This window comes from Nicotiana tomentosiformis, chromosome 8 (assembly GCF_000390325.3).
Source record: "Nicotiana tomentosiformis chromosome 8, ASM39032v3, whole genome shotgun sequence".
In the NCBI taxonomy this organism is placed as follows: Eukaryota; Viridiplantae; Streptophyta; class Magnoliopsida; order Solanales; family Solanaceae; genus Nicotiana; species Nicotiana tomentosiformis.
In genome coordinates, this window is record NC_090819.1 from 15,256,801 (window position 1) to 15,280,423 (window position 23,623).

The window sequence follows — 23,623 nt, forward strand, 5'->3', positions numbered from 1 at the left end:
GATTCCGATTATAGAAGTTGGAGTAGGTCCGTAATGTCAATTATGACTTGTGTGCAAAATTTGAGGTCAATCGGACGTGGTTTGGTAGGTTTCGGCATCGGTCATAAAATTTTAAAGTTTCAAGTTCATTAAGTTTGAATAGGAAGGTGATTCGCGTTTTTAGCATTTTTTGATGTGATTTGAGAGCTCGACTAAGTTCGTATGGTGTTTTAGGACTTGTTTGTATGTTTGGTTGAGGTCCCGGGGGCCTCGGGTGTGTTTCGGATGCTTAACGGATTGAATTTGGACTTGGGCAAATGGCTGAAGCTTCTGGTTTCTGGTGTTTCCGCACCTGCGATGGAGTGACCGTAGGTGCGGACTCGTACGTGCGAGAGGAGGATCGCAGATGCGGGCTGGAGGAGTTTGTCCTGGGGTCGCATGTGCGACAGAAAGGCCGCAGGAGCAGAGTCGCTTCTGCGGAAACTTGAACGCAGAAGCGTAGAGGCCTGGGAGGTTTGGGATCACAGGAACGGAAGGGTCTCCACGGAAGCGAGATCGCAAGTGCGATCCCTGGTCCGCAGAAGCGGAAACCCTGGGCATAAGTGGAATCTGCACCTGCGATGGTTTTTCCGCAAGTGCGACTAGTGGTCCGCAGATGCGGAAATGCCTGGCAGAACCCTTTTAAGCGAGGCTTCGAGATTTTTGGCCATTTTCTTCATTTGTGAGCTCGGGTTGGCGATTTCTTGAGAGCATTTTCGAGGGAATTCTTGAGGTAAGTTCCTTGTGCTTATGTTTTATCAATAATCTTGCTTCCCCATTTATTTTTCCACTTAGTTAGTGTGTATTTAAGGTGGAAATTGGGAGTTGAGACTAGGGATTTGGAGAGATTGATTTGGGGATTTGAAGGACCATTTGGTGTCGGATTTTAGTAAATTTGATATGGTTAGACTCGTGAGTGAATATGTGTTCATATTTTGTAACTTTTACCTGATTCCGAGACATGGGCCCGAGTCGACTATTTAGGGAAAATTTCGGAATCTTTGTTAATGTATTGATTTCATTAATTAGATGAGCATATTATAGTTGCATTTATGATATACAATTGTGTTTGGCTAGATTTGGGCCATTCAGAGTCGGATAATCAAGGAAAGGGCATTCCTACAGATTGATTGAGCTTAGTTCGAGGTAAGTGGCTTAACTAACCTTGTGTGGGGGAAATCCCCTTAGGATTTGGTACTGTTGTGATATGTGAGCGCCGTGTACGTGAGGTGACAAGTACGTACACGAGTTATTTGTTGTAAAACCTAATTTATTTTACTGAGTAGCAACCTCTTTTTCCTTAAATTGGAAGTTATACCGTTTAAATGAGCATTAGTCTGTTTTTCGGTCTTACTTGAGCTATTCCAATATGTGTAATCATCCTGTTCAGTCTAATATCCCATGTCTACGTGCTTTAACTGCTTATTTGAACTCTGTGCAGCATGCCTAATTGATTTCCTATTTTCCCTTGATATTTATTAGTCTTAACTGTAAAATTCTTGCTGTTAATTGTTGTATCTATCGGTTTGAGCTGTGTGTTTACTTTTGAGACTTCGAGGCTAATCCTCGGGAGTTCTACCTACACATTTACTTTTGAAACTATGAGGCGGTTTCTCGGGAGTTCTCCCTGCATATTTACTTTTGAGACTACGAGGCGGTTCCTCGGGAGTTCTCCCTGCACATTTACTTTTGAGACTACGAGGCGGTTCCTCAGGATTTCTCCCTGCATATTTACTTTTGAGACTACGAGGTGGTACCTCAGTAGTTCTCCCTGTATATTTACTTTTGGGACTACGAGACGGTATCCCGAGAGCGCCCCCTATTGCTATATCATTGTGTGATGTTGTTATTGCTTTGTAAATACTTGTTGTTGTCTTCTTCATTTTACTTCATTTTTTATTATAGCATCTGTTTTTTTATTATATCCCAGTAGGGCCCGGACCTGACCTCATCACTACTCTACCGAGGTTAGGCTTGGCACTTACTGGGTACCGTTGTGGTGTACTCATGCTACTCTTCTGCACATATTTTTGTATGCAGATCCAAGTACTACTTATCATCCCCGCTATTAGATGAGAGTGCTTGCTGCTGTACGGAGACTTCAAGGTATATCTGCCGTGTCCGCAGATCTCGGAGTCCCCCTCTATTCTCTCCTATGATATTTACCTTCCGTACTTCTTTTGTTAGACTCTGGTGTATAGAAATACTAGTTTCCTTCTGTAGCTTGTGACTTACGATATTTCGGGTTTTAGGAAGACTGTGTATTATAGAGTATTGGTTATTGTACATACCGAGCGGCATTGTTACTAGTTATTATGTTATCCACTGTTGTTAGTTGCTAAGTTTTTCTTTCGTTTTTGTTATATTACTGCAATTTGTTAGGCTTACCTAGTCGTAGAGACTAGGTGCTGTCACGACGTTAAACGGAGGGAGTTGGGTCGTGACATGTTTGTATCAGAGCTCTAGGTTCATAGGTATCGTGAGTCACAAGCCGGTTTATTAGAATCTCGCGGATCGGTACAGAGACGTCTGTACTTATTTTCGGGAGGCTATGGAACTGTTAGGAAAAATTATACTTCTTTGATTCCTTGTCGTGCGAAATTTGTTGACATCAAAATTCTAAACTTCTGTAATCTATTCTCTCACAGATGGTGAGGACACGTACAAGCGGATATGATGACCAGGCACCCGCGCCCCCTGCTATAGCCGCGAGAGGCCGGGGTCGGGGTAGAGGTGGAGGACATCCATGCGGTGCAGCTAGAGCACCTGCACGAGCTGCTACAGAGGAGCCCCCAGTAACTCCAGCTGGAGGGCAGACACCTGAGATACCTGTTGGTGTAACAGCCCTCCAGAAACTCTAGCCCAGTGTCTGAGCATGTTTAGCACCTTAGCTCAGGCTGGATTGATTCCACTTGCTCCTTCCACATCTCAGGCCGGGGGAGGGGCACAGACTCCCGCAACCCGCACTCCTGAGCAGAGGGTCCAGGTTGACCAGGCCCCAAAGTTCATCCCTATGCATCCGATAGCTCCGGTTTAGCACGAGACTAGGACAACCGTTTCCGAGGCGGAGCAGCTCAGACTTGAGAGGTATAAGAAGTACCACCCACCTACCTTCAGCGGATTGGCTACTGATGATGCTCAGGGTTTTCTGGAGGAGTGTCATCATATTCTCCATACTATGGGCGTAGCGAATATGAGTGGGGTTTCATTTACCACCTTCCATCTTAGAGGAGCAGCCTATCAGTGGTGGCGTGCTTATAAGTTGAGTAGTCCGGATAAGGCAGCTTCACTTACAAAGACTTAGTTCTAGGACATATTTTTAGAGAGTATGTCCCTCAGAGCCTCAGAGACTCATGGCGCGTGGAGTTTGAGCAGCTGGGCTAGGGTGCTATGACTGTGTCAGAGTATGCAGTCCGCTTCAGTGATTTGGCCCGACATGCACCGGCCTTGGTTGCCACAGTTCGAGAGAGGGTTCGTCGGTTTATTGAGGGACTCCACCCCAGTATCAGGATTAGTATGGTCAGGGATATGGAGATGGATATTTCTTATCAGCAGGTTGTGAGTATCGCTAGGAGATTGGAGGGCATGCTTGCCAAGGATAGAGAGGAGAGAGAGGCCAAGAGGTCTCAAGAGACTGGTTCTTATTCTGGTACTCGCGCCCCAATAACTTGTCATGGTAGGGGTTATGTGAGTCGCCCCATGGTATTCCGGTCCCTTCTAGATCCCAGGAGCCTTATTACGCACCACCAGTATCAAGTATGCCTCATGTTCAGGGTGCTTTTAGCGGCCATTCTAGCAGACCTGGACCGAGCCAGTCACAGTAGTCACGCTCTCCGGGAGCTTGTTTTGAGTTTGGAGACACTCGCCATATGGTGAGGTATTGTCCCAGATTTAGTAGGGGTGCACCTCCACAGACTTCTCAGCCACCACGTGCTCCATCGAGTCCTCAAGCTATGATTCCAGCACTAGCTACCGCCCCACCTCCTCAGCCAACTCGAGGTGGTGGTCGGGGAGGTCGAGGTCGCCCTAGAGGGGGAGGCCAGGCTAGATAGTATGCTCTTTCGGCTCGTACAGAGGTAGTTGCTTCCAACTCTTTCATTGCAGCTATTGTTCCGGTCTGTCATTGAGATGCGTCGGTATTATTTGACCCAGGCTCTACATATTCCTATGTGTCCTCTTATTTTGCCCCGTATTTAGGCATATCTTGGGATTCTTTGAGTTCCCATGTTTACGTATCTACTAATGTGAGAGATTCTCTTGTTGTGGACCACATGTATTGTTGCGACCAAACACACTCACGCAAGTATACGCGGTCGTCAAGTAATAAAGTGACTAAAAGTCGGATGTCGAACCCACGAGGACTTATGATTAACTATTAACTAAATTAGACTATCCTAATTATCTAAACAAGAATTAAATCTAAAAATATTTTATTCCAACTAATTAAATTAGAAAAATATAAATAATAAACTTTGAACAGAGAAAGAGCAAATTTTTATGATATCAATGTAATGAAAACGATCTAGGGTTATGGTCTATCTAACAATCCTATTGTATTCTTCAATTGAATTGACCGACTAATTTATCTAGCTTATTGGTTGACAGGGTTAATATTGCTCATAAGAATCTGTCGAGTTCTTACTCGCCTATTCAAGCTAACCTAATGCCTATATGTCTATGGAGTTAGAATCAACAAGAACGCATTTATAATTCCTGTAAATCAACCAAGCAAGGTAATTAGGTATATGTCTATCCTAACCACGAATCCGTTCCCCGATGCCCGAGTTCAAGAACTTGCCCTACTCAATCCTATATGCAATATAGAATTCCCACTTTCGAGTTCAATTCTAGATTCGTAGATAATATTCAATTGGTGATCAAGCAATTAAATAATTAAGTGCAAGATTGAATAAATAAACTAATATGATAAATCAAGAAGTCAAAATCAATATCCGAATAACAATAGTCATGAAAGAACCACAACCCTAGAACGTGAAGTTTAGCTCCACATAGACATGGTAGCCAAACAACAAATCATACAAAGAAACATAAAAATTACTAAGTTTGGTGGGAGAAAGATGAAACTTGATGAATTCCGGCCTTCACACTTTTTCCTGGTTTTTTTTCCTCTTCCCAATATGTTAGATCCCCTAAAAGAGGCGTTTTTAGCTTATATATTGCGTACAAAAGTCGTGGGCCAAAGCTCTCCCATTCCTAGTCCAATTCGGCTTCAGGGATTGATGCTAAGGTGGATGCGACGCATCCACCTTGTCCTCCATTTCAATTTTTGCCTGCGAAGGCGGATGCGACGCATCCACCTTGTCCTCTATTTCTCAGCTTCGCATGCGATGGTGGACACGACGCATCCAGCTTCACTTCTACTTCCCAGTTTCGCACGCGATGGCGGACGCGATGGCACAACTTCACTGCTAAGGTTGCATGCAGGATGATGTTTTCCTAGGTTGGATGCGACGCATCCAACCCTTCTTCCTCTAGCTAAACCACCTTTTCTTCATATTTTGCACTCCGAACACCTTAAATCGTCACACATAACTTAATTAGTCATCAAACCAATAATTACACCATGTTGGGTGTTTTAAAGATTAAATAACATCAAAAAGTGGTTAAAGCATGGGTAAAGTAACATCAACACATATCGAAATATGCCAAACATCACTACCCCACACTTAAACCTTTGTTCGTCCTCGAACAAACCATCCTATAGTAGACGAAACAAAATTAAACTCTTATCATTCAAAGCACACTGCACCTATGACCGTGGTTATTTGCTACAATTAGGCTCTAGACTATGCATCAACACACTTCCCTTTTCTTATGCCCTTCTTTAAACATATTCGAACAAAGACAACATGCTCACAACAATCCTAACCTCAAAAACCGACTCAATGTCACAATGCACTCATGGCTTGAACAACCAACATCATAGAGAAGTCTAATAACGTTACCTATCCCTCGTGAAACCATGTGCCCTCACAACAAAAGCAAAGAGAGTAGAATCACTCCACACATTCGAATCTCATGCTCACAAAGAAAATCGCTCACTCTCACAAAAAGAAGTCGCATGCATGCAGTTGGTACCATAGGCTTGCCCTTAATGTAAATCTCTACTAATGTAAGCTCGCTCGATCTAAAATCAATTAGGACTTTTTTCATGGTTGTAATGTGGGCTAAGGGACGGGTAGGATATATTTTAGGAATAGTGACTCAACTTCCTAAGCACTTTAACACATCATCAAATAACTTAAGCGCGAATTCTTCAACACCCTTTCAATTTCACCAATAATATCACTCCAAACAATATTTCCTCTTTCTTTAAGCACTACTTTAATTCATACCCACTAGCAAGAACAAGACAACAATTTATTCATCTATATTTTTTTTTCTATACTTTATTTATTTTTTTTTTTTCACTTTCCGCTAGTGGTGTATTATTTTACAAAATAAGTGCACCCTTCTTTCTTTCATTGGTTCCACTCAAAAGTCACCCCACACTTAGTCCCTTCTTACTTCTTTTAGCGCTCATCTAACAATTAAAGTGCTTTAAGAGGTAAAAGGATCAAAACAATGTCAATTAAGAATAAAAAGGGTATAGGCTTGTAATGTGGGTACCAAATAAAAGGTCTACAGGCTCAAAAGGGTTAACTAGGGATAGATTTTATTTGTGATAAGCAATAAGCTCAAAAAGATCAAAGAAAGCCTAAAATCATTTTTCAAACCGAGCATCACCTAAAATTTCGCTTCAACTCACATACCGGGCAAGTTCTAGACACAAGTACACTACATGGACTACACAAAAACCTCACCACACATGGCACATGACTCATTAAGGACGGTTACATTCCGACTCTCAAACAATGCAAGTATTCACGGAGCCACGAGATATTAAGCATTAAGCGCAAAGTGAACACAAGTCAAGAAAATGAGAAATAGGCGCCACAAAACATGCTATCCATTTTAACAAGGCATCATCAATAATTTCAAATCATACAGAAGATACTACACATGCGAAAGTATAAATATGTTACTATCAAACAAGTCAAGGGCGCCTAGGTTCATCATTCTTGCTCCTTTTATTCCCTAAATTCCTAATCTACTCGGAAAGAAAAAAACTACCCGGTTCAAACTACATCCCATGGAAAAGAACCGAGGCACAAAGAAAAACCACAGGGGATTATTACTACCTAAAGAAAGCTAAAAGACATATTTTGGATTTTTGTTTAGACTTTAATCCCTCAAGAAAACTGTCTAGGAGATCAATCGTCGGGAAAAGTCCAATTTTTCTACTTTTTTTTTTTTTTTTTTTTTCCTTCACAAAAGCTACTACACTTAAGAATGAGTACTACAACTAAGCTAAAATAGCACAGAAACTTATCCAAACGATCTCCTCACCCCACACTTAAAATTTTGCAATGTCCTCAATGCACATTATAAATAATAAGAGGGTAAACGAGACTCCCTGGTAGGCCAAAGGCCGAAGCAATAGCGGCTCACGAGGTACTCAGACTTCCCCCAGGCATCGTCCTTTGTGTGGGCACCCCACACTTAGTCCTCACCATCTAGCTCGCTTTTGCACTCTTCTAATGGCTTTGCTTCCTATGCTCATAATCCTACAAAACAAAAATAAATACTACAAAATAATAAAAATAAAATAAAATAAAAAGTAAACAAAAATAAAAGAAAGCAGTAACGCTGGGTTGCCTCCCAACAAGCGCCTGATTTAACGTAGCGGCACGACGTGAACCACTTTTTGCCTCCACCTCGAACTTATGAATTGAGCCCCTAACATGGCATCCAGTTTGCGGCTATGCTCCAGTGGTGGGGCTACAAAGATAACCAGGCCAAGTAATAAATTTTTCACTCTACACTTCTCGGCCTTTAGATGAGGAATGTATTTTTTGCTTTTTGGCATGACAAATTCAAAAATATAGGCATCATGTTCCTCTTCCATTGACTCCTCCAAAGGCTTAGATGACTCGATTTCCATGTCATCATCCAAATACAATGTCGAAAAATATTTAGAATGAGGACCAACACGCCCCAACTTTAGAATTGTATTACTATTTATATCCTCATATGTGCACACATTAGAGTCTTCAAATATAACATTATCTGCTACCTCGCATGGCTCTAGTGTACTTTTCTCAACATGGGCATCATCAACAGAAATATGCTCGAATGATTGGCTCTCCACTTTTAGCTCCTCAATTTGGCGTATAAGCTCCTTTTCAGCTTCTGACAACTCATTACTATTTTGTTGGGCGATAGACGCAACAACCTTTGCATTTAATTTATCTTGCAAGTCGTGAATAGTAGTGACAAATTTATAGATCCCTTGTCCCAGTTTAGATCTTCCCTCTATAAAGTGTCTCATCCCATCAGTAAGTTCCTCATGTTGAGTTTCATATATTTCTAACTTTTCAGCCTGTTCTGCCAGCCAAGTTTGGCTCAAAATCTCCTCTTTTTCAAAAATTTTCTCTTGCTGGTACTCGCTCTCTTCATTCAATTCTTCCATATTGGCCTTCATTCTTGTGATTGCTGCCCTCATTCTTTTCATATCTTTTTTGAGTTCATCCTGTTGCTCTGCTACTTGCCTCAGAATATCCCTAATATATGCATCAGGCTCCATATCCTGCACTTCATTGCCCCTATCAAACTCAGAAATATCATTAGAAAGATCATAATAAGGGCTCAGAGAAGGATGAACAAAATTAGGACAACCATCCCAATGGCCATCTTGACCACCACACATATTACAAATATTCCACTCAAAGGATTGAGATTGTGCGCACAACTCGCTCCTGGGAACATTCTGACAATTTTTCCACCAGTGGGGTCCTCCACAATATGGACAAGGATCATCAAAATAAGAATAACCATCATTCGAACAATTTTTATTCCAAGATGCCATGCTAAAATAAATAAAAAATACTAACTAAAATAAAATAATAAAAAAAACATGAATAGATAAAAAAATGTCTAATCTAGGAAAATAGCAAATTTCTAAGTCCCCGGTAACGGCGCCAAAAACTTGTTGCGACCAAACACACTCACGCAAGTATACGCGGTCGTCAAGTAATAAAGTGACTAAAAGTCGGATGTCGAACCCACGAGGACTTATGATTAACTATTAACTAAATTAGACTATCCTAATTATCTAAACAAGAATTAAATCTAAAAATATTTTATTCCAACTAATTAAATTAGAAAAATATAAATAATAAACTTTGAACAGAGAAAGAGCAAATTTTTATGATATCAATGTAATGAAAACGATCTAGGGTTATGGTCTATCTAACAATCCTATTGTATTCTTCAATTGAATTGACCGACTAATTTATCTAGCTTATTGGTTGACAGGGTTAATATTGCTCATAAGAATCTGTCGAGTTCTTACTCGCCTATTCAAGCTAACCTAACGCCTATATGTCTATGGAGTTAGAATCAACAAGAACGCATTTATAATTCCTGTAAATCAACCAAGCAAGGTAATTAGGTATATGTCTATCCTAACCACGAATCCGTTCCCCGATGCCCGAGTTCAAGAACTTGCCCTACTCAATCCTATATGCAATATAGAATTCCCACTTTCGAGTTCAATTCTAGATTCGTAGATAATATTCAATTGGTGATCAAGCAATTAAATAATTAAGTGCAAGATTGAATAAATAAACTAATATGATAAATCAAGAAGTCAAAATCAATATCCGAATAACAATAGTCATGAAAGAACCACAACCCTAGAACGTGAAGTTTAGCTCCACATAGACATGGTAGCCAAACAACAAATCATACAAAGAAACATAAAAATTACTAAGTTTGGTGGGAGAAAGATGAAACTTGATGAATTCCGGCCTTCACAGCTTTTTCCTGGTTTTTTTCCTCTTCCCAATATGTTAGATAACCTAAAAGAGGCGTTTTTAGCTTATATATTGCGTACAAAAGTCGTGGGCCAAAGCTCTCCCATTCCTAGTCCAATTCGGCTTCAGGGATTGATGCTAAGGTGGATGCGACGCATCCACCTTGTCCTCCATTTCAATTTTTGCCTGCGAAGGCGGATGCGACGCATCCACCTTGTCCTCTATTTCTCAGCTTCGCATGCGATGGTGGACACGACGCATCCAGCTTCACTTCTACTTCCCAGTTTCGCACGCGATGGCGGACGCGATGGCACAACTTCACTGCTAAGGTTGCATGCAGGATGATGTTTTCCTAGGTTGGATGCGACGCATCCAACCCTTCTTCCTCTAGCTAAACCACCTTTTCTTCATATTTTGCACTCCGAACACCTTAAATCGTCACACATAACTTAATTAGTCATCAAACCAATAATTACACCATGTTGGGTGTTTTAAAGATTAAATAACATCAAAAAGTGGTTAAAGCATGGGTAAAGTAACATCAACACATATCGAAATATGCCAAACATCATGTATCAGTCGTGTTTGATTGCTCTTAGTGGTTTTGAGAGTAGAGCCGATTTATTATTACTCAGCATGGTAGACTTTGATGTTATCTTGGGCATGGACTGGTTGTCGCCCCATTATGATATTCTTGATTGTCACACTAAGACCGTGATGCTGGCTATGCCAGGATTACCGTGATTAGAGTGGAGAGGTACCTTAGAGTATGCTCCCAGCAGAGTTATTTCCTTTCTTAAAGCTCAATGAATAGTTGAGAAGGGGTGTGACACGTATCTAGCTTATGTGAGAGATGTCCCCTACAGTTGAGTCAGTTCCAATAGTGAGGGACTTTTTAGATGTGTTTCCAGTTGATCTTCCGGGTATGCCGCCCGATAGAGATATTGATTTTGGCATTGATTTGTTGCCGGACACTCAGCCCATCTCTATTCCTCCGCATCATATGGCTCCTCCTAAGTTTAAGGAGTTGAAGGAATAGTTACAAGAGTTGCTTGATAAGGGCTTCATTTATCCAAGTGTGTCACCTTGGTTTCTCCTCTCTTATTTGTGAAGAAGAAGGATGGCTCTATGCGGATGTGTATTAATTATCGCCAGTTGAACAAAGTTACAGTGAAGAACATGTATCCATTGCCTCGTATTGATGATTTATTTGATCAGCTACAGGGTGCCAGGGTGTTTTCCAAGATTGACTTACATTCAGTCCATCATCAGCTGAAGATTCGGGAGCCAGATATCCCAAAAACTGCTTTTAGGACTCGGTATGGTCACTACGAGTTACTTGTGATGTCATTTGGGCTGACCAATGCCCCAGTAGCTTTTATGCACTTGATGCACAGTATGTTCCGGCCCTATCTTGACTCATTCCTCGTTGTGTTTATTGACAACATTCTGGTGTACTCTCGGACTCGAGAGGATCATGAGAAGCACTTGATGACTGTGCTTCAGAACCTGAGAGAAAAGAGTTTATATGCAAAAATTTTAAAGTGTGAGTTCTGGCTAGACTCAGTGGCATTCTTGGGTCATCTAATATCGAGTGATGGGATCCAGGTGGATTCGAAGAAGGTGGAAGCAATGCAGATTTGTCCTAGACCGTCATCAGTCACAGAGATCCGGAGTTTTCTTGGTTTGGTGGGGTATTACCGTCATTTTGTAGAGGGATTCTCATATATTACAACACCTATGACCAGGCTGACCCAGAAGGGTGCTCCGTTCAGGTGGACAGAGGAGTGTGATGAGAGCTTTCAGAAGCTCAAGACAGCTTTGACTATGCCCTAGTATTGGTATTGCCTACAGGTTCGGGGTCTTATACTGTATATTGCGATGCATCGCGGATTGGTCTCGGTGCGCTGTTGATGTAGGGCGGTAGGGTGATTGCCTACGCATCCAGACATCTGAAGGTGCATGAGAAGAACTATCCTTTCCATAACCTTGAGTTAGCAACTATTGTTCATGCCCTGAAGATTTGGCGGCACTATTTGTACGGTGTTCCTTGTGAGATTTACACTGATCATCGGAGTTTGCAGCATCTGTTCAAGCAAAAGGACCTTAACTTGTGTCAGCGGAGGTGGTTGGAGCTACTTAAGGATTATCATATCACCATTTTGTACCACCCGGAAAAGGCCAATGTGGTGGTCGATGCTTTAAGTCGCCGGGCGGAGAGTTTGGGAGTTTAGCATATCTTCCAGTAGCAGAGATACCCTTAGCATTGGATGTTCAGGCCTTAGCCAGTCAGTTTGTGAGATTGGATATTTCTGAGCCAAGTTGAGTGTTGGCTTGTGTGGCCTCTCGGTCTTCTCTTTATGATCGTATCAGGGAGCGTCAGTATGATGACCCCCACCTGCTTGTCCTTAAGGACATGGTTCAACACGGTGATGCTAAAGAGGTCACTATTGGGGATGATGGAGTATTGAGGATGCAGGGCATGCTATGTGTGCCTAATGTAGATGGTTTGCGTGAGTTGATTCTTCAGGAGGCTCATAGCTTGCGGTACTCTATTCATCCGGGTGTCGCGAAGATGTATCAGGACTTGAGGCAGCATTACTGGTGGACGAGGACGAAGAAGGACATAGTGGAGTATGTGGCTCGGTGCCTAAATTACCAGCAGGTGAAGTATGAGCATCAGCGACCGAGTGGGTTGCTTAAAAAGTTAGAGATTCCCGAGTGTAAATGGGAGCAGATCACTATGGATTTGTTGTTGGACTCCCACGGACTCAACGGAGGTTTGATGTGGTTTGGGTGATTGTGGATAGGCTGACCAAGTTAGCTCATTTCATTCCTGTGGTGACTACATACTCTTACGAGCAGCTGGATGGATCTACATCTGTAAGATCATTAGGATTCATGGCCTACCGATATCTATTATCTCTGACCGGGGTACGCAGTTTACATCATGGTTATGGAGAGTCGTATAGCATGAGTTGGGTACTAGAGTGGAGTTGAGCACAACATTTCACCCTCAGACGGACGAACAGTCTGAGTGCACTATTCAGATATTAGAGGATATGCTTCGTGCGTGTGTGATGGAGTTTGGAGGGTCATGGGATCATTTCTTGCCATTTGCGGAATTTTCCTACAACACCAGTTATCAGTCGAGCATCCAGATAGCACCGTATAAGGCTCTGTATGGTAGGCGATGTCAGTCCCCAGTGGGTTGGTTTGAGCCGGGCGAGGCCAGATTATTGGGTACAGACTTAGTCCAGGATGCCCTGGATAAGGTGAAGGTGATTCAGGATCGACTTCGCACAGCCCAGTCCAGACAGAAGAGTTATGCAGATTGGAAGGTTAGCGATGTAGCATTCATGGTTGGAGAGCGGATCTTGCTTCAGGTATCGCCTATGAAGGGCGTTATGAGGTTCGGAAAGAAGGGCAAGCTGAGCCCGAGGTACATTGGTCCTTTTGAGGTGTTGCGGAATGTTGAGGAGGTTGCTTATGAGGTTGCCTTACCTCCCAGCCTAGCCGGAGTTCATCCGGTATTCCACGTTTCTATGGTCCGAAAGTATCACGGTGATCCGGCTCATGTGTTGGATTTCAGCTCTGTCCAGTTGGACAAAGATCTATCTTATGTTGAGGGGCCAGTGGCTATTCTGGACAAGCAGGTTCGAAAGTTGAGGTCAAAGAACATTGCTTCCGTGAAGGTTCAGTGGAGGGGTCAGTCAGTCGAGGAGGAAACTTGGGAGACCGAGCAGGATATGCGCAACCGTTACCCTCATCTTTTCACCACTTTAGGTATGTCTTTATGCTCATTCTAGGATGAACGATTATTTTAAGAGGGGAACGATGTAACGCCCCGACCGGTCTTTGTAAGAGTAATAGCCCCGATCCCCTATTAACTGCTTCCCCCGTATCTTTTCTGCTTATGTGACTTGTCAGGAGGTCTTGTTTTTGGTTTCGGAGTGACTTGGGACACTTAGTCCCTAAAACGGAAGCTTAAGTCTTAGGATTTTTGACCGTACTCAGAACTGTGTGAAGACGACTCCGGAATGGTGTTTCGTCGGTTCCGTTAGCTTCGTTGAGTGATTTTGGACTTAGGGGCGTGTCCGGGTTGTGTTTTGGAGGTCTGTAGCTGATTTAAGCTTGAATTGGCGAAAATTAATTTTTTTGTAGATTTTGTCCGGTAGTGGACTTTTTGATATCAGGGTCGGATTCCGATTCCGGAAGTTGGAGTAGGTTCGTAATATCAATTATGACTTGTGTGCAAAATTCGAGGTAAATCAGACGTGGTTTGGTAGGTTTCGGCATCGGTCGTAGAAATTTAAAGTTTCAAGTTCATTAAGTTTGAATTGGAGGGTGATTCGCGTTTTTAGCATTGTTTGATGTGATTTGAGGGATCGACTAAGTTCATATGGTATTTTAGGACTTGTTGGTATGTTTGGTTGAGGTACGGGGGGCCTCGGGTGTGTTTCGGATGCTTAACGGATTGAATTTGGACTTGGAAAAATGGCTGAAGCTTCTGGTTTCTGGTGTTTCCGCACCTGCGATGGAGTGACCGCAGGTGCGGACTCGCACGTGCGAGAGGAGGATCGCAGATACGGCCTGGAGGAGTTTGGCCTGGGGTCGCAGGTGCGACATGAAGGCCGCAGGAGCGGAGTCGCTTCTGCGTAAGTTTGAACGCAGAACCGTAGAGGCCTGGGAGGTGTGGGATCGCAGGAGCGGAAGGGTCTCCGCAGAAGCGAGATCGCAGGTGCGATCCCTGGTCCGCAGAAGCAAAAACTCTGGGCATAAGTGGAATCCGCACCTGCGATGGTGTTTCCGCAGGTGCGGCGTCGCATGTGCGACTAGTGGTCCGCAGATGTGAAAATGCCTGGCAGAACTCTTTTAAGCGAGGCTTTGAGATGTTTGGCCATTTTCTTCATTTTTGAGCTCGGGTTGGCGATTTCTTGAGAGCATTTTTGAGGGATTTCTTGAAGTAAGTTCCTTGTCTTTATTTTTTTTTATCAATAATCTTGTTTCCCCATTTATTTTTCCACTTAGTTAGTGTGTATTTAAGGTGGAAATTGGGAGTTGAGACTAGGGATTTGGAGAGTTTGATTTGTGGATTTGAAGGACCATTTGGTGTCGGATTTTAGTAAATTTGATATGGTTAGACTCATGAGTGAATGGGTGTTCATATTTTGTGACTTTTACCCGATTCCGATACGTAGGTCGGGTCGACTATTTAGGGCGAATTTTGGAATCTTTGTTAAAGTATTGATTTTATTAATTGGATGAGCCTATTATAGTTGTATTTATGATATGCAATTGTGTTTGGATAGATTTGGGCCATTCGGAGTCGGATAATCGAGGAAAGGGCATTCTTACGGATTGATTGGTCTTGGTTCGAGGTAAGTGGCTTGCCAAACCTTGTGTAGGGGAAATCCCCTTAGGATTTGGTACTGTTGTGATATGTGAGCACCATGTACGTGAGGTGACGAGTATGTACACGGGTTATTTGTTGTAAAACTCATTTTATTTTATTGAGTAGCAAACTATTTTTCCTTAAATTGGAAGTTATACCGTTTAAATGAGTATTAGTCTGTTTTTCAGTCTTAATTGAGCTATTCCAATATGTGTAATCATCATGTTCAGTCTAATATCCCATGTCTACATGCTTTAACTGTTTATTTGAACTCTGTGCAGCATGCCTAATTGATTTCCTATTTTTTCCTTGATATTTATCAGTCTTAACTGTAAAATTCTTGCTGTTAATTGTTGTATCTATCGGTTTGAGCTGTGTGTTTACTTTTGAGACTACGAAGCAGTTCCTCGGGAGTTCTCCCTGCACATTTACTTTTGAGACTACGAGGCGGTTCCTCGGGAGTTCTCCCTACATATTTACTTTTGAGACTACGAGGCGGTACCTCGGGAGTTCTCCCTGTATATTTACTTTTGGGACTACGAGACGGTATCTCGGGAGCGCCCCCTGTTGCTATATCATTGTGCGATGTTGTTATTGCTTTGTAAATACTTGTTGTTGTCTTCTCTGTTTTACTTCATTTTTTATTTTAGCATCTGTTTTATTATTATATCCCAGTCCGGCCCGGACCTGACCTCGTCACTACTCTCCCGAGATTAGGCTTGGCACTTATTGGGTACCGTTGTGGTGTACTCATGCTACTCTTCTGCACATGTTTTTGTGTGCAGATCCAGGTACTACTTATCAACCCCGCTATTAGCTGAGAGTGCTTGCTGCTGTACGGAGACTTCAAGGTACATCTGACGCGTCCGCAGACCTCGGAGTCCCCCTCTATTCTCTCCAATGACATTTACCTTCCGTACTTCTTTTGTTAGATTCTGGTGTATAGAGATACTAGTTTCCTTCTGTAGCTTGTGACTTACGATGTTCCGGGTTTTGGGAAGACTGTGTATTATAGAGTATTGGTTATTGTACATGCCGAGCGACATTATTACTAGTTATTTAGTTATCCACTGTCGTTAGTAGCCAAGTTTTTCTTTCGTTTTTGTTATATTTCCGCAATTTGTTAGGCTTACCTAGTCTTAGAGACTAGGTGCCGTCACGACGTTATATTGAAGGAGTTGGTTCGTGACAAAAGCGAACCATGCACGCAAGTCATAATACACTTTGTGAAGCTACTCATGACCTCAAACTGCCGAACCGGGCACAATCGCTCAAAAAGACCAGTTGGGTCGTTACATCCTCCCCCACTTAAACATACGTTCGTTCTCGAACGTGCCATAAGTTGTTCCAAAGCTATCAAACCACTACATAAGCTCACCATAGATACACTCGGGTGTGATTCCACATCACCCCAATCCATGTAGGCTTGACACGCAACTTAACCGAAGATCTCACTTCATCCTTAGTCCATAACCTTAGGACAGAACCCAATCCTCAACATCTGAAACTCATCATAGGGCCCTAATCTCGCATCAATACACTATATAATCCTGAACAAGCTGAATCGAGCCACAATCCCAACCTAGGGTACAATCACATTATGTTCCACACAGCTCAAATGCCCGTAGTAGTAACTTCGACCGCCATAGCTATCCAATAACAATCTTGGTACCGGTAATACACTTTATATCGAATAAAACTTTGTTTCGGACCTCCACAACGCTATCCCTGATAAAAGAACATACAGAAACTCGTAACCACCCATGAAATCAACAAGCCAAGAAGCTCCCTCATCCTTCAAGGGCCATTGCCCAATTCTGAGAGGAAATAACATCATCCTTCCAAACACTCCTCATTCTGATACGATAGTGTAAATTTCAGGTCTAGAAACCTCATCTCAGCCAATACAAGCAGCCCAACGGACAACTCACCCCGAGACCACACTGATTCTCACACAACACGGTTCGTACACCAAACCAGCAATAACTCAGATATGTAGCAAAAATTGAAGGAAAGCAAGGTACGAGGACTATCTAACAAGTACAACAGATATAACAACAAAAGTACAATTTCATTAATTCATCCCGCAGAGGGAAAACAACATACCAAATAAATACGAGGAAAGGGTATCCCATATAACATCTTTTGTGGCATGCAACCCGATCCCAAATATACCAATCCATATAGGGATACCCATCTAGCCAAAGTGCTCGGGTTCAGTGATCACATGAATGCCGATATCAAGCACCATAGAGTGCACAAGTATAACTGTGGGAAAATGAATAGAAATAATACAACATGGAGGAAAGCAAGCACAACTAAGGTTCAATGAGCAAATCAACATCACGAGGGCCATCTTGCCTATATTGCCATAAGTCCTGAACGGGATTACAACATGCGTGAGAATAATCATACAACCTCACAGCCCATCATAACATAAGAGAGGAGCACATAACATAGACCGGGGGCATAAATAATATCTAACCTGCCCGGTAACATGACCATGATATCAACTTCACAAGAGTACCCAAGCCCAATCCGATATAGAATAGACATTCCCATTGGGCTATCAAATAGCCCCCAAACCAATTCTCATCATTCCCAAACAAGTAAATATCCTTCCAAAAGTCCATAGCAACCTATCCATAATATATGCCATCAATTATTCCATTCTCAACATTTCTTCACAATCCGCAACCAAGAAATAGTTCGCCTACAAGGACATCCATCCCCGAAACCTCATGAATACCAGAATTTCCATATCCGATCTCAACTACGCTACTCAAATGGTTGATACATCACTCACACTCCATCATCTTATGAAAGAACCCACGCCGGTCTTCTATTCCACGTATCAAAACCCGGACCTTAGAAGCCTCAAAACCCGATAATCACCATACCACTAGCCAAGCATCCGCAAAACAAAACACAAGGTGCCTTCCTAAAATGCACGGTCTTCACATGTGATATCCAATAATGCCAGCATTCTATTAACTTCTGATATCCATCCAGGAGAAAACCATAATGCACAACATATTCCTTATGCCCGTAGCAGACAACCGACTCAAGCCATGGCCAACACCATCGAGAACTCTCCGAGACCCGACCGCACGTAACTAAGCCATCAGGACCGAATCTCCCCAACTCAACCGAGTCACACAAACCGTCCAACCCAAGAGTACTGCCACAAACACCGGTAGAGAATCACCACCCAAAAAGGACCAATTACTTCCATTGCTATGCTGACCCAACACCACCGAGCTTACCCATTTCTTCGGATACTCCTCGACTTTCCTCTGGGGTAACACTTCTTTCTGTCGATACACAACGATCCCAAAAACAAAGCTCAATACAGAAAATCCTAGCACGAACCATGTAGCCTAGCAGCTCATAAACCACCGTATTTCCTCTGTAGCACCCCATAATGTCGCAGCCGAGATGCCCACGTTGAAGAGACCTTCTGTGAATCTGAAAATGCTTCTCTGACCTCTCTAATACTGTAATGTAGATTCATTACTGATGCAAAAATACCGCAAGTCCCAGCATTATCCCATGCAAATCTCAGATCTTAATCATATACAAATTTTTGGGGAACCTTTTAATACCACATATATACATCTCACACCAAAGCTAATATAACACATGACCCTGCAATTTTATCTTTGATAGCGGACTCCCCCACTTGGCGCGAAGCCATAGGACAAAACATCCGATGATCCACAATACTAACCTTCACAACTCATACAACACCAATTATAAGATACCCCAAGTCATCTACTAAGTGTATGTCCATCCTCGTGACAGTCAAACTCGCTTCCTTTAGTGCCTTGAATGATAATATGTACCTTCCACTGAATATAAATCCCATACGAACCACATGGTCTCTAATACCACCAACTATCCTCAAATCAGCACCCACCTCGTGACCCTACCATGATCGTGATGACTAGTCAACCAATTAAACCTTCCCAAGCTTGTACTTATCAACCAGATGCCAGAACCGGCTGTACCCCCACGTGAACAACTGAATAATCTCTCAATATCTCCGCATCCTCAGTCTGGGCGACATGTTGAGAGAATGTTTGAGCATCTCTGGCTCCCTCGTGGTCCATCCACAACATCACGAATCGTCGGCGCATAGTTGATACCGAGGGCGCAATATCATACACGAGTGGATGCAAAGGAATATAAGATATATGCTTCAGTTGAATCAATATAGCACGATAATGAATGAAAGAAATGGAATTTCCTAATAGTTTCTGTAGCCTCTTGAAGATAAGTACAGACGTCTCTGTACCGACCCACAATACTCTACTAAACCTGCTTATAACTCGTAGTGTCTATGAACCTAGAGCTCTCATACCAACTTGTCACGACCCCAATTCCCACCATAGGATGTCGTGATGTCACCTAGTCTTTAAGACTAGGTAAGCCTAACATATGCTGATTATTACCAAAATTTAGCTATTTAACTACAATACATTAGATAACAACTGATACTACATAGCCGAGCCAACGTCGATCATAAAATCCCAAAACCGATAGTACAAGTCATAAGATTTTCTAAGAGTCACAAGCAATAACAATACATCACTGTTCCGGAATAATAGGAAACAATGCAAATAAAATACAACAGAAGGTGACTTCGGACCCTGCGAACGTCAAGCATGTATACATTTTGAAGTCTCCAGCCACGCAACCATAAGTCTCAAACAAACTCAATCATAAGTACCCGGATCTGCACAAAAGTGTACAGAAGCGTAGCATGAATACACCACAATGGTACCCAATAAGTATCAATCCTAACCTTGGTAGAGTAGTGACGAGGCCAGGTGAAGACACCTACCAGACATGTAAACTTGTGCAGGATATAACTTAAAGCTAACAAGAAAAGTGCATCAATGTAAGGCCAATAGCAGGAGGATCACAAATTACAATCAACGGTGAAAATAATGGGAGCACGAATGACAACGAGAAACAACCAAGTAATTGAGAAACAATATAGTCGGGGTACAAATGAAATATGAATGAATTCAAGTAAGGAAAACCGACGACAACTCAATCAATCAAATCATTCCTAATGCACGTATTTCAACAAGGATTACCCCAGATACCACTCCTCATAATCTCAAATCATAAGTCACAACTTCTAAACCTTACATACCTGGCACTTTGTGCCCATATTTCTCCAAATCACTTTCGCACGACAACATCCACGTGCTACCATGTATGTAGTATCCGTGTCAAATGCTAATAAAAAAATATTTGAGGGATCTATTTATATACAATAAAGTATAATTACAAGTTTTGAATCAGGTAGGAAATCAATGAGAAAATAAGTTTATTTTAGAAATCATTTGGGTTAAGAAAATAACGTTTTCAAATAAAATAATGCATCGGATAAGCTAGTGAATTTCATATAGAATTTGTTAAATTAAAATATAATAATGATTTTTAAGTAAAGTACAAGCATCAGACAGATTAAGAAGTATAAGTTGAGAAATCAATTAAAGTGAAATATGACAACTATTAAGAATAGTAAAGTACCGAATGAAACGACGAGTTTAACTTAAGAGTCACATAAGGGAAGCATGCCCAAATTATTTCATTTAAAACTGTTATGTTATCAACAACTCAACAAGGTATGAGGTAATAACTCCGCGTAGTAAATTTATCTTGAAAATCAATTCACCAAGTAACCATGGGAGCACAGATTGATACATTGAAGTAATACAACGGTTCACGTAGGATTCATGACTCACACAAAACACAACAACAACAACAAGTACATGTCACGACCAAAAATCCACCTAGTCGCGATGCCACCTAACCCAACCCGCCAGGTAAGCCAATTAACAACTATCCAATTTAATTAATATTTAACTGGCTATAATACAGTCCTCAAGGACTGGTAGTATAAATCATGAGCTTCTAATATTAGAATTTACAAAGCTGGTATGAAATAAATACATCATCTTTTCAAAATGTACATAAATAGATTTTTATAAGTCTAAGGCTACCATGAACAAGAGGAAGCTACGATCGGAACACAGGTACATCTTCAAATCCAGCTCCCGTCGATCACAGTAACATCAACATCCAATATTTGCACGCAAGGTGCAGAAGTGTAGTATGAGTACAACCGACCCCATGTACTCAATAAGTAACAAACCTAACCTTAGGTTGAAAGTAGTGACGAGCTGGAACGAAGGTTAGGGTCCAACACCAATAGCCAACAACAGTTCATACCAACATGATAGAAGTAATAAAAGAAGTAGCTCAGAGATAAAATACTTAGCTCGTTCACAGTTCTAGAAAAATAGTCCTGCTTTTCAAATATATCATTGAAAACCAAAATCCTTTACCGAAATCACCAATTTATGAGTAAGTTTGAAAACTGTGATTTTTCCCAAAACTTTCAATAGGTAATTGTTTCATTTTTAAAAAATATGAGGAAAATACATCTCTATGCCTACACGTCAATATATAGGAGAAGTCATGAATGACGCAATATCGTACATCATGAGGAAAAATATATTTCTATGCCTGTATGTCAAGTGTGCATGTCAATGCGATGCAACTCAGTGATAAAACCATGTGCATACTCTCAGAGTATCACTTTACTCAGTCCTCCCAGTCACTCAGTCCTCACAGTCACACAATCCTCCAATCGCTAGGCACTCGTACTTGGCACTCAGTACTCGGCACTCAGACTCAGTAGGTACCTGCGCTCACTAGGAATGTGTACAGACTCTGGAGGGGCTCGTTCAGCCCAAACTCTATAACAAGCCAATCACGACATAAACCAATAAAACATGTTGTGGCGCGTAGCCAGATCCCATAAATATCCTCACCATCAGGCCCTCGGCTTCACTCAGTCATCAATCTCTCCAGTCTCTCGGGCTCACTATGTCATGAAAATCAGCCCAAAAATGATGATATGATGAATCAATAAATAACAACAGAGACTGAGAGATGATATGAAATGAATGAACATGACTGAGTATGAAGTTACAATTTAAACAAATAATTTGACAGTAGAAATGACCTTAGTAGGTCCCAATAATACCAATATTTGTCTAAGCATGATTTCTAACATGAGTCACAGCTCACTTTGTCTACCACATAAAAATACATGAAAAAATACAAGTTAATTGACTATACAGTTCTACGGAATCAACCGAGTCTCAATTTCTATGGTGCATGCCCACACGCCCGTCACCTAGCATGTGCGTCACCTCCAAACAATTCACATAACATGTATAATCAGGGTTCATACTCTCAGCTCCAAGATTAGAGATGTTACTTACCTCGAATAGCCAAATCCAATGCCGAGCAAGCTAAACAATAATCCGGAGATTTCATTCCACGTGTATCAACCTTTGAACGCCTTCATATCTCCTCAATTCCAAGCCAAACGATTCGAAACTAGTCAAACAACATGCAAATTAATCAAAATATACTCCAATGCTTACAATTTAACAATTTATAAAAATTCCCAACTCCGCTCGAAATGTCAGCAGTGGAGTCCATGTCTCGGAATCCGATGAAACTCACAAAATCCGACAACCCATTTAATTACGGGTCCAACTATACTAGTTTTACTCAAATCCGACTCCAAATCGACATTCAAATCTCAAAAATTTGTTTTATGAAATTTCTACAATTTTTCCCAAATTTCAATCTCCAAATACTGATTAAATGATGAAAACAATGATATATTAATGTATATTAACTAATTCCTAATAAGAATCACTTACCCCGATGAATTTCTTGAAAATTCCACGAAAAATCGCTAGAAACCGAGCTTCCAAAGTCCAAATATGAAATAATACTCTAACCCTCATTTTTAAGGTACAACATTCTGATCTCACATTGTGCTGACCGCACATTTTTTGTGCGGTCTGCACATTCCAAGTTCTGCGGCCGCGGTCCAAATTGTGCGGCCGCACTTCAACAACCACTGCACTACCAGGCTTCAGTAAATTGACCATATCGTTCGGTACAATTATCCAAATGATGAATGGTTTAACTTTTTGTAAACTAAATTCAAAGAGCTACAACTTTCATATTGGATTATCTCCAAATTCCTTGTAGATTAAAAGATGTAAGCTTCCGAAGTCGGACCATCGAATCTGCAGAATCTTCTTTTGCGCGCGCGAGAGGATTTCTGCGGTCCGCACCCGAGGCTTTGCCTCAGCACTCAAAAATGTTCCCCCGCACTTCAAACGTTCCAGAATAACATCAGAGTGCCGAAATGCCCTAACTCGCTCAAAACTCACCCTGAAACACACCCGAGCCGCTCAGGACCCCGTCCGAATATACTAACAAG